General features: G+C 35.5%; 1 long non-coding RNA gene across 1 annotated transcript; it reads left to right on the top strand.

The window, feature by feature from the left end:
* Positions 1-1,511: 1,511 nt before the first annotated feature.
* Positions 1,512-8,715, top strand: LOC101020942. The gene is made up of 3 exons (XR_002523877.2): positions 1,512-2,263; positions 6,816-6,965; positions 7,858-8,715. It is a non-coding gene; the product is annotated as an uncharacterized LOC101020942 (long non-coding RNA).
* Positions 8,716-11,441: the final 2,726 nt, after the last annotated feature.

Below are 11,441 nucleotides of genomic sequence, written 5' to 3'. Positions count from 1 at the left end.
TCATGGAGAGGAAGAATCAATATCATTAAAATGGCCATTCTGCCCAAAGTAATTTATAGATTCAGTGCTATTCCCATTAAACTACCAGTAACATTCTTCACATATTTAGAAGAAAGTATTTTAAAATTCACATGAAATCAAAAAAGAACTCATATAGCCAAGAAAATCCTAAGCAAAAAGAACAAAGCTAGAGGCATCATGCTACCAGACTTCAAACTATACTACAAGGCTACAGTAACTGAAACAGTATGGTACTGGTACAAAAACAGACACATAGACCAATAGAACAGAATAGAGATCTCATAAATAAGACTGCACATCTACAACCATTGATCTTCAACAAATCTGTCAAAAACAAGCAATGGGGAAAGGATTCCCTATTTAATAAAAGGTGCTGGGAGAACTGGCTAGCCATATGCAGAAAATTGAAACTGGACCCCTTACACCTGATACAAAAATTAACTCCAGATGGGTTGAACCCAAAACTATAAAAAACCTAGAAGAAAATATAGGCAATACTACTCAGGACATAGGCACAGGCATGACAAAATCACCAAAAGCAATTGCAACAAAAGCAAAAATTGACAAATGGAATCTAATTAAACTAAAGAGCTGCTGCACAGCAAAAGGAACTATCATCAGAGAGAACAGGCAACCTACAGAGTGGGAGAAACATTTTGCAATCTATCCATTGACAAAGGTCTAATATTCAGCATCTACAAGGAACTTAAATTTACAAGAAAAAACACAACCCCGTGAAAAAGTGGGCAAAGGACATGAATAGACACTTCTCAAAAGAAGACATTCATGACGCCAAAAAACATGTGAAAGCAATCTCAACATCACTAATCATTAAAGAATGCAAATCAAAACCACAACGAGATACCATCTTACACCAGTCAGAATGGCAATTATTAAAAAGTCAAATTAACAGATGCTAGCAAGGTTGTGGAGAAATAGGAACACTTTTACATTGTTTGTGGGAATGTAAATTAGTTCAACCTTTGTGGAAGACAGTGTGGCGATTCCTCAAAGATCTAGAACCAGAAATACCATTTGACCCAGCAATCCCATTGCTGGATATAGACACAAAGGAATATAAATTATTCCGTTACAAAGATACATGCACACGTATGTTCACTGCAACACTATTCACAATAGCAAAGACATGGAATCAACCCAAATGGCCATCAGTGATAGACTGGATAAAGAAAATGTGGTACATATACACTATGGAATACTATGCAACCATAAAAAGGAATAAGATCATGCCCTTTGCAGGGACATGGTTGGAGTTGGAAGCCATTATCCTCAGCAAACTAACGCAGGAACAGAAAACCAAACGTTTCATGTTTTCACTTACACGTGGGAGCTGAACAATGAGAATGCATGGACACAGGGAGAGAGATACACACTGGGGCCTGTCCAGGGATGGGGGCTGAGTTGGGGGTGGGAGAGCACCAAGAAAAGTAGCTAATGCATGCTGGGCTTAATATCTAGGTGATGGGTTGATTGGTGCAGCAAACTACCATGGCACACGTTTACCTATGTAAAAAACCTTCACATCCTGCACATGTGCTCTGGAACTTAATTTTAAAAAGTAGTACAACAATTACAAAAATGCTCAGGACAAACACACCTGGTGAACATACATCTTGTTGGATGGGAGGTGGTGAAGTGTGGGGTGTCAAGTGTGTCCTGAGTTTCAGTCAGGATGTTTCAGAGGAAAATGTAAAGCCTTGGATAATTTGCCAGCTTTGTAAATGGAAGTCAAAGAGCTACCATGTAATTTCAACTTCTGTTTTCTTTCAAATCTGTATATAAATTCCCTATTGAATTTAGTTTGTAACTTCTACTTTTTTGTGCTTAAGATATTTGCTCGTTTCTCACTACACATATCATGCCTGCAGGCAAATTGGTTATATTCTGTACCTTTTGGGGAATGGTCTAAGGAGCTGGATTCTTTTTGATGCTTATAAAAAGCTGACTTGGAAATAATAACTTTATCAGTTTTAATATGTAAAAGCTTAGAATTAACTTGATAAAACTAGGAAGAGAGATAAAAATGTTATATTTTCTTCTGAATAAAAGTGTCATTTTTTAAGAATTCCAATTATTAAAATCTAGTGATTATTTAAAACATTTCCTTTTTAGATATTACCAAATCACTCTTGGTGACCGAGCTGGGCTATTGCAGAACATCAGAAATTGTAAGAACTATTATTTCCAATATGGAAAAGCTTTTTTGCATTCCTATCCATGGGTAAGCTCTTTTCATTTTCCACCTAAAGTTCTAGATCATTTAACATCTTAAAATAATATATTTTCCTTTAGAAATTAAGCATTTGTTTATAGAAATGGGATTGGTACCATAATTCTAATGCTCTCCCTCCCCTTACCCCCCAGTCTCCGACAGGCCCCAGTGTGTGATATTCCCCTCCCTGTGTCCATGTGTTCTCACTGTTCACAATGTTGGTTTTTTGGAGAGACTTCAGAACAAAAAGACACCCATTTTTATTAGCAGTGTCTGATGTTCTGCAGTAGGTTTGTGTGGATGTGTTCTACTTTTTTCTATTTTGATTCATTTTGTTATTGGGGCTCCTTGGTTCAGAGCTCTGTATTTTGTCAGTTCTGCCCTTCTGTGCAGTTTCCTTTACAATATCTGTTGAGTGGTTGTGGTAGGCAGGGTTGGTTTGTCTTGCTTATCATTGATTTCTGCAGGATCCTTAATTTTTCACTCTTAGTTCCAACTTTTCCTTGACTTCTTGGTCTCCAAGAGGTACTACCTCTTCTGTCTTATCTGATTCTCCTCTAGAATCACAGTTTCCCCACGGTAGCTGGACTGTGAATTACCAAGTGCTGATCTGTGCTCAGTGTTTTTGTATTTATTGTCTCACTTATACTCTTTTCTGAGGGTGGTTTTTTCTGTGTTCCCTGTGGGTCCTTGGCTCCTCCCTGCTCTCCCTTACAAAGTCTTTTCTGCCTCTTCTCCTCCACTCTGTGTGTCCACAGGCTAGGAATGCTCCATTAGAATTAATTTGTTTGTTTGCTCTTTCTTCTGCTTACAGGTAGTTTGAGATTTGTATTCTCCGATTCCTAGAAATCCTGAAGGAAAAGGTCTTATGGATTTTATTTGTCCTCCTTGTTGATTTTATTTCATTTTATTTTTCAGATGGGTAATGGGGAGTTTCAAAATTAGCAGGCCACTATTCCTCTCTAAACCTCAGAGTCCTTCTGTAATCATTTTCATAAATGAAGAAATTAAAAGCAAACATCTATCCGTCTGTTTACATTTTCAAGAAAAGCTAAAGTTTTGAGGTCTTGAACTTTAATATAGTTATGCTATATTAAATATAATTGCTGCCCTTTATTATAGTTGTTTGCATTAAAAATAATAAATTTTGTTGTTATTCAACAAAATCTGTAAGTTTTGAATAACATATTTTACTGCCTACTATTTCTACCTTTTTTCCTTTTGAAAATATCATCACTGAGTTATAAGAGTCTTAGACCTGATCAAAGATCATCTAATAATCCAGCCTTATTTTATAGGTGAGTCAACTGAGATTCAGAGAGGTGATGTGGTTGCCTTAGATCAAAGAGCTGAGTGGAAATATGACTAGAATCCTGGCTCCCAGATCATTTCTCTTTCTCCAATATTGTACTTCTCTTAGGAGTCGGGACCTTAAAAATATAGTTTGGCCATGTACAAACTAATTTGTTACTATACATTTTTGTTCTACACAGTAATGAGTAAAGTAAAAGAGAGAGATCTTCTGTCAAGTAGCTACAGAACCTCCCAGAATGATGCCCTTGAGGGAAGGGCAATAAACTTGCTGCTACACTGTGCTGTCCTGAAGCATGGACTGTAACCACGGGCTATAAAATGGTTATGTTAGTCATAAAAGAGCTGCAAGAGGTTTACAACTTTAACCTTTAATTTTGCTGTTGGATAAAGTAAAAACTAATTTTTACTTCAGGATTTTTTCAGAAGTATAACCAGGGAAGTATTACCAAGGAGAAGTTCTGATATTGATTTAAGATTTTTTGCATTCAGCTGCTTCTTTAGTTTAGCAACATGACTTCAGAGTTACTTACACAAAACAATGAAACTAAAGGGAGTCATAATCTGAATGAATGCTTTAAACAAGCAGAAACAGTCTAATAGGTTCCTAACTAGGGACAAATATTTTTGAGACAACAATTACTGTGGCTCAATTTCCTTTAATTTTTCAAAATTTAATTAGATGAAATGTACCTGGTATATATTTTCTGGCATCATCGTTTGAGAATAATTTTATCATAAACATAGCTACTTTTTATTATGGATCTTTTATATGCCAGTCACTCTTTTGGTGCTTTACAAATATTGTTTGTAGTTATTGTAACAGTGATCTAAGGTAAATTGGTATCCCTATTTGATGACAAGAAAGCTAAAACTCAAAGAAGAAACTTGGTCCAAATTAGTTTTTTGGTTTTTGTGATGGAGTTTCACTCTTGTTGCTCAGGCTGGAGTGCAGTGGCTTGATCTCGGCTCACTGCAACCTCCACCTCCTGGGTTCAAGCAATTCTCCGGCCTCAGCCTCCCAAGTAGCTGGGATTACAGGCATGTGCCACCACACCGGGCTAATTTTGTATTTTTAGTAGAGACAAGGTTTCACCATGTTGGCCAGGCTGGTCTCAAACTCCTGACCTCAGGTGATCAACCCTCCTTGGCCTCCCAAAGTGCTGGGATTGCAGATATAAGCCACTATGCCTGGCCCAGATTAGGGCATGGTTTTTAGGCAGCTGAGCATGGAATAAACTCAACCCTTTGTGACCCCAAACAGTGTTTTTAATGATATACCCTGTTAGTTGTATAGAAGGATCAGACTAAGATAGGATTCAGAAGGCACAGTGTAGAATCTATACCATAGCCTTAATTACCTGGTAGTATAAGTAATCTCTTTGGTAATATTTGCTCACAAAAAGTATACTCTAGCTTACTACAAGACTCCTTGCTTGAGATCCCATGATGTTCATTAGAAGCGATGGAAGCACCACTAGATGCTATCACTGTTGTTCTGCTAACCTAGGATTCTCTCTGAATAGAATACTAAGGGATTACTTACAAAAGATCTTGGTCTTTGCTTTCTATAATATGAGATATCAACTATCACATATCTCATATGAAAAGGGGAGAAACACATCTTTCTTTATAACTGAAAAAATGCCACGAAAGCTAATTTGATTTCATTCATTTGGGAAACAAATATCTTGGAAATTTATTGTACCCACTAGTTCTTTCTTAAATTTGATGTGCAGCAAAAACATAGGCAGAAAAACATTCCAAATCAAAGACTTTATGTCATTCTAATCCTTTTTTAAAAAAATCACTTTGAGATGAAGGATGTACTTAGGTGCAATATTTTTTATAGATATAAAATAAATACCACATTTGTAATCAATTTATCATTACTTTTTAAAAAAATAAACTTGGAAAGATCTTGGTAAATAGAACCCACTGCTTTATTTCCAGAGCTTTAAACAGTCACAAAAGGAGTTTGACTAAAAACCATTTGCAATTAACTTGCAGACATAATGAACTTTTTCTTCTAAAAACACATTTCAGTGTGTATTTCTTTAATAAAAAGGAACATTGTCTCATACAGCCACAGTACAATTATAAAAGTCAGGAAATTAACATTAAACTAATATAAAGACTTCATTCAAATTTTGAAAAATATTTTAACCCAAGGTCCAATCCAGACTCATACATTGCATTTAGTTCTCATTTCGCATCAGTTTCCTTTAATTTAGAACTTGCTTGGTCCTTATTTTTTATGACCTTGACATTTTTCAAAAGTATAGGCCAATTATTTTGTAGTCTAGCTCCTGATTTGAATTCGTCTAGTTTCTTTATGATTGTATTTGGATTATGCTTTTTTGGCAGGAATGTTACAGAAGTAATGTATTGTCCTTCTCAGTGAGTGCATCATCTCAGGAGGCACATGGTATCTTTCTGTCCTATTATGGGTGATATTAACTTTGATTACTTGGTAATGGTAGACCATTGTAAAAATGCTATTTTTTTCTCACTGTACTCATTATATATCTTGTGGAGAGATACTTCGATACTGAAAATATCAAAATTTTACCCATTAATTTTAAAATTTATTGATGATTCTTTACTGAATAAGTTATTACTATAATTTTTATCAAGTAGTATCTTACTTATTCTTACTTATATCTTACATATTCATCTTACCTTGCTGTATTTTCAAGGAAGAGGTGCTGTGAGAGGAAAAACCTATAGTAATCGTTCAAAAGAGGCCTAGGTTTATGCAGAACCCAGGTGGACTGCAATCCCTGTAGGTCTAGATATGATGCACATCCAGTAGGGAATGATCAATATCATGATACTTTATGCTCCCTAGAGATTATTGTGCATTGTGTGTGTGTGTGTGTGTGTGTGTATCTGTGTAAAATAAGCTGTAGTTACCTTGGGTTTAGAAAAATATGAATATGAATATATTTGCATGCTGTTATAGTAGAATTATAGCATTATTTTTAGGGCCTTTTTCTGCAAAATTATTGTTTTCATGTTTATCTTATTAAGTTATTGCTTTGTGAGTATTCATTTTGGGATTTATATAGGACATCACGATAACTGGATTTTATGTATTTTTATTTTAAAATTAAATACCATCTTTTTTTACATTTATTCTCTAGATTGGTTCAACTTATCTCAATCAACATTCAAACTGAAGTTAGGAGGAATACCTTATTTGAAAGGTTATATTTTCAATCTACCATTTTTGAATACTATTTTTTAGGATCCGGAGTGTTGGAACAGCAGCTACTAATGTGCATTGTGGCAAGTGGAGGAGCAGAAGCATTTTATGAAATGGGAATTCACTGCTGGGATATTGCAGGAGCTGCCATTATTGTTACTGAAGTTGGTGGTGTGCTAATGGATGTTACTGGTAAAATTATGAGATAATGGATCATTTTTCTCTTTACATCTCTTGGACTTTCCTCTGTATGTGGGGTTAAAAAACAGTTTGATACATATGATAACTTGGCTTTTAAGACAAACAGGCTATATAATTTTGTGCAAAATCAAAATAAACATTAGGAGATAGAGGCAAGGATGAGAACTAATGGCAATGTGGGACTGATAGTGATGAATGGCTAAGTCTTTTCAAATGTGAGTAATAGGAACTCCTGAAAGGCTGTAGAGAAAGCCTAGACAGTCACTGAGTCTGAGGCTTGTGTTCAGAGTTCTTTGAATGCTGACCACTGTGATAGTTGATGATGGACTTCAGTCCTCCACCATCACCTTCTTTGTTGGGACTAGAGAAGTTAAATATTTGCTTTGAGCTGATGGTGAAATTTTTGAAGTGAAGAGTGAACCTGGGTTTAAAGAATTCACCAGTGATCTGAGAGAAAGACAACAAAGAAATAAGGAAATGGGAAGGACAGTGGTGTGAAAATTAATTGGAGTCACATTTTCTGTCCATAGATTCTTAAATAGTAAAGAGGTAATAAGAGTGCATACACACACGCACACACACAAAGAAATAGAGAATAGATGACATTTTTTCAGACTATCATGACTTGAGACTCCCTCTCTCCCCCGTCAACTTTGCCAGTAAATACCAAACAAGTGGTATTTTAAAAAACATATACTTAGAAACTCAGCTATGCATTGCCAAAGCTTAAACATTGTAGTTATGTGACAGTATAGTAGATTTTTAAAAGAAAACTGAAAGTATTGAAATGTCATGATTGACCATAGTGCACATTGCTGTACTTGTTTGATGTAAATTATTTTTGTAACAGATATAACTATTTACCATACTTGATTTGTTTTAGGTGGACCGTTCAATTTAATGTCATGAAGAATAATTGCTGCAAAATGTACAGCCATTATCAGAAAGGAAAGCCAAAGAAATTCAGGTAGTACCTTTTCAACGAGATGATGAAGATTAATTACAGCAGCCTCATAGCCAATCACAGTTGCTTTTCCCCAGATTTGCTGACTCACTGATGGATATGGGTTTCAGATGTATGATATGCTTGGTTTCAATTGTCTTTGTCCAGATTAAAAATTTTGAACTTGTTTCATATTTTACTATGGCTAGGTTTGCAAGAATAGACATAATGTTTACTTCATTGTTTAAAAAATGGCATGTGAGAGCTTTAGGAAAAATACACAAAAACTACAATTGATGAAATAAGTATAACATCAACTGAAATAGTTAGCAATTTTGCATTTCTGAGTATCAATGGTCTGAAATTTTGTCTTGCTATATACATGTATGCCTAGACACTTGCTTAGAAAGTTACCTATTTGGAAAAAAAATTGTTTGGTTTCAAAAGCCATATTTAAATTTGTAAGGATATATTGAGTACTTCCTAGACCAAGGTTTTTTTCTTTAAAGAGAACTTTTTTTGTTTCATTCAGTGTTCATATAACACCTAGCACCATGCCTGTCAGTTGGCAACCAAAATTAAACATTGTAAGAATGAATATTTTGAAGTCATCGATTTCTAGTTATTATACAGAGTAGATACATAATGAGCTCACCATTCTGTACTTTTGCTGTATATTTCATGATGAGAATTTTGAAGTAAAAACAGTAGTTATCTTTTGTATATTTCACATTACCATACTGCCAGATACAGTTGATTGTTGTGGGCATTTCTGCAATAAATATATTTTCCAAAGCACTTAGTTAAGGTATGTATTTTAATTTCTTTAAAGTCCCTGAGTAAGAGAGAAGAAACTGTTCCTAAAAAGCACTCTCATCAGATATCTAATATATTTTGATGCAGTGTAACATTTTACTAATTTCAATAGTCACATTTCAAAGATGTTGGTGCTGATTTGGTTGTGTTGGCAAATTATGTGTTATTGTTAATATTCAACTATTTGGTTTCCTCCCAAATCCTTATATAATTTCATCATTACTGGATTCCATTCAGCCTTTAAGTAAGAGAATAGATGACATTTTTCAGACCAGTATGACTTGCAATTCCCTCTCTCACACCAACCTAGCCAGTAAATACCAATAAATATCTTTTTTCTTTTTTTCTTTTCTTTTTTTTTTTGAGACAATCTCACTCTGTTGCCCAGGCTGGAGTGTGGTGGCACGATCTCAGCTCACCACAACCTCCGCCTCCTGGGTTCAAGTGATTCTCCTGCCTCAGCCTCCCCAGCTAATTTTTGTAGTTTTAGTAGAGGTGAGGTTTTACTATGTTGGCCAGGTTGGTCTCAAACTCCTGACCTCGTGATCCACCTGCCTCGGTCTCCCAAAGTGCTGGGATTACATGTGTGAGCCACCACGCCCAGCCACCAATAAATATCTTAATCATCCTTGGCCGAACAAACAAAAAAAGAAAATTGTACTGGTTCATAGATATTTTTAAAAGATTAATTTATTGTTTAGCCCTTGGCACATGAAAAGGCTACTAAGTTTTATTGTAGATTTCTAAATGCCTTTTATTTGATACAATGAAAAGTGCTGCTATAAAGTGTTCAAAGTAGGGATTACTTTATTATGTGTACATCTAAATATATATGATACTAGGATTTAAGTACTGTAATTAATTTATTAATACTATTGATCACATGCAGTTAAAACATCTGATATTGTATAATTCTAGGGTTGTTTTTGCAATTTATTTTAATATAAGAAGAGTATTATAAATAAAATTTTAAATATTTCAATAAAATTGTAATGAAAAGTATAATTGATATTTATATTATTAATGTTTACAGTTTAAACTGCTTTTAAGGGTTTTATGTTAAGTTACAACACAAACTTTGCCATTGTAATTGAATATAGATTCTTATTTTTTTGCCTATAGTTTTTTGAATTTTAAAAAAGCTAAAAATGTTTTAAAATAGGTCACTTTTACATATTTTTATTCTAAATGCAATTGGATATTCTGTAGCTAAAATTTCTTTAGATAATGAAAAAGGATGATCGAGAAATGAATTATCAAATATTATTTGAAATTATTTATTTGAGTAACAAGACTTCTTTGACTTAACATGTATATGCTATAGTCAGATATATTATCTTTTTGTATGTGTATACACACAGAGATACATGCAAAAATATTTGTAGTTGAATGCCCTTCCTCTGCTTTTTAAACAAAAAATTTGGGGGGATGCAGGGAAAGCATTTTGCCTAGGGAAATCTGGAGCTTTAATGCAAGGCAAGGAAACAAAGTAGAAGGGTGTATTGCTTGAAATAAAAGTGATCGATAGTCTATGGGATTGTCCACTTAGAAAATCCAAAAGAATCTACAAACAAATCATTAGAATTCGTGTCTTTGGTGATGTCACCGGAGACACACTCCGTGTATGGAAATCAACCTCATTTGTTTAAGCTAGCAACCCATAAGATAGCATTTAATGAAGATACTATTTACGCTGGCATTTTTAAAAAGCCATCAGATAACTAAAAATTATTCTAAGGATAGATGTGCTAAAACTCCATGAGTGGCCAGGCGCGGTGGCTCACGCCTGTAATCCCAGCACTTCGGGAGGCTGAGGCAGGTGGATCACCAGAGGTCAGGAGTTCAAGGCAGCCTGGCAAACATGGTGAAACCCCGTCTCTACTAAAAATACAAAAATTAGCCGAGCACTGAAGGGGTGGCCTGCCCCTCCACACCTGTGGGTGTTTCTCGTAAGGTGGAACGAGAGACTTGAGAAAAGAAATAAGACACAGAGACAAAGTATAGAGAAAGAAAGCGGGGCCCAGGGGACCGGCGCTCAGCTTACAGAGGACCCACGCCGGCACCGGCCTCTGAGTTCCCTTAGTATTTATAGATAATTATCTTTACCATCTTAAAGATAAGGGAGTGGCAGGACAATAGGATCGTTTTTTAGGGAAGAAATTAGCAGTAAGACATAAGAAAAAGGATCTCTGTGACATGAATAAGTTTAAAGGAAAATCCTGTGCCTTGAGATAAACCTTTTAGCAACATTGTTTCATCCTATCACATGGGGATAAACCTTGGACAATACCTAGCTTTTCTAGGAACAAAGACACACCCTGCACGCCCAAAATCCATTAAACCTTGAGTTACCACAGCGCATGTCTCTTGCAAGGACAAGGTTGGGGGTAGGGTCACAGATTAACAGCATCTCAAATACAGAACAAAATGGAGTCTCTTATGTCTACTTCTTTCTATATAGACACAGTAACAGGCTGATCTCTTTCTTTTCCCCACAGTGTTGCACACCTGTAGTCCTGGCTGCTCAGGAGGCTGAGGCAGGAGAATCACTTGAACCCGGGAGGCAGTGGTTGCAGTGAGCTGAGGTCGCGCCACCGCACTCCAGCCTGGGTGACAGAGTGAGACTCCATCTCAAACAAAACAAAACAAAACAAATAAAAAACAACTCCATGAGGAAAAATTACAAAACATTACTGAGAAAAATGTGA

Source organism: Papio anubis, chromosome 8 (genome assembly GCF_008728515.1).
Source record: "Papio anubis isolate 15944 chromosome 8, Panubis1.0, whole genome shotgun sequence".
In the NCBI taxonomy this organism is placed as follows: Eukaryota; Metazoa; Chordata; class Mammalia; order Primates; family Cercopithecidae; genus Papio; species Papio anubis.
Note: the sequence above shows the minus strand (reverse complement) of the source record. Positions and strands in the feature narration are given on the sequence as shown.